This window comes from Penaeus monodon, chromosome 22 (assembly GCF_015228065.2).
Source record: "Penaeus monodon isolate SGIC_2016 chromosome 22, NSTDA_Pmon_1, whole genome shotgun sequence".
NCBI lineage: Eukaryota > Metazoa > Arthropoda > Malacostraca > Decapoda > Penaeidae > Penaeus > Penaeus monodon.
The window spans coordinates 4,459,351-4,459,821 of record NC_051407.1 but is presented as its reverse complement, the minus strand read 5'-3'; positions in this window follow the sequence as shown (position 1 = coordinate 4,459,821).

Here is a 471-nt window from a genome sequence, read left to right as displayed (position 1 = left end):
CTTATCACTCGACTACAAAGTCAAGTTTTATGGGCCATCAAACAAGGCCCTGTACGACATGACGGAGCGGAGAGCATCACAAAAGCCCAGCTGACACCGCTACAGCGTTTAGAAAGCCAAAATACTGTACGCGGCGATCAACATCGGCTTTTAGTAGCTCGCAAAACAGGGCTGGGTGATCCGCGACATGGGACCCCGCTGATTTAACGCCCGAAAAATTCGGCATCAGCGAGCAAACATTTTCAGATCAGAGGGGCTTCTTCTATTAGAAAAAAAAATCTTATTGGTTTTGTCTAATTAGGCGTTTAATTAATGTGGACAGATAGAGAGGAAACATGGAAAGAAAAACAAAAGCAAACAAACAAAAGATATACCGGGTAGGAGAGAAAGGAAAGAAGTGGGAGCGAAAGGAAAATGCTTTTCGAAAATCAAAAGTATGAAAATTAAGTCGCAACGGATTAAGACAGAAAC